We start from the raw sequence: 364 nt of genomic DNA on the forward strand, positions 1-364 counted from the left end.
TTCTTCTTCTTTAGCTCCTTTCGCTTTGCCTTTTACTTCAAGTCTTTAAATATTCGCCAAAAGCTTTGGCAAAAATTTCTTTCGCTCCAAATTCCCAAAATCTGAAAGGAAAAGGCAAAAACCCAAAAACGTAAAGAAGAACAAAAAAAACTAAAAAAAATAAATCTAAAAACTCTATCCTAAAGACAAGTCCGCGTCGGCGGCGCCAAAAATTGATGGTTTTCCAAAAGTTGTTGTAATAGTGGTAAATAATAGGTTCTTTTCAGACTTGTGAAGGAAAGAAATTTTAGATTTAAATAAATATTGCAAATTTGATTCAAAAAGTGATGTCAAGATTTTGGAGAAACTGGGGCTAAGGGTTCCA

This window comes from Papaver somniferum, chromosome 3 (assembly GCF_003573695.1).
Source record: "Papaver somniferum cultivar HN1 chromosome 3, ASM357369v1, whole genome shotgun sequence".
Taxonomy (NCBI): domain Eukaryota; kingdom Viridiplantae; phylum Streptophyta; class Magnoliopsida; order Ranunculales; family Papaveraceae; genus Papaver; species Papaver somniferum.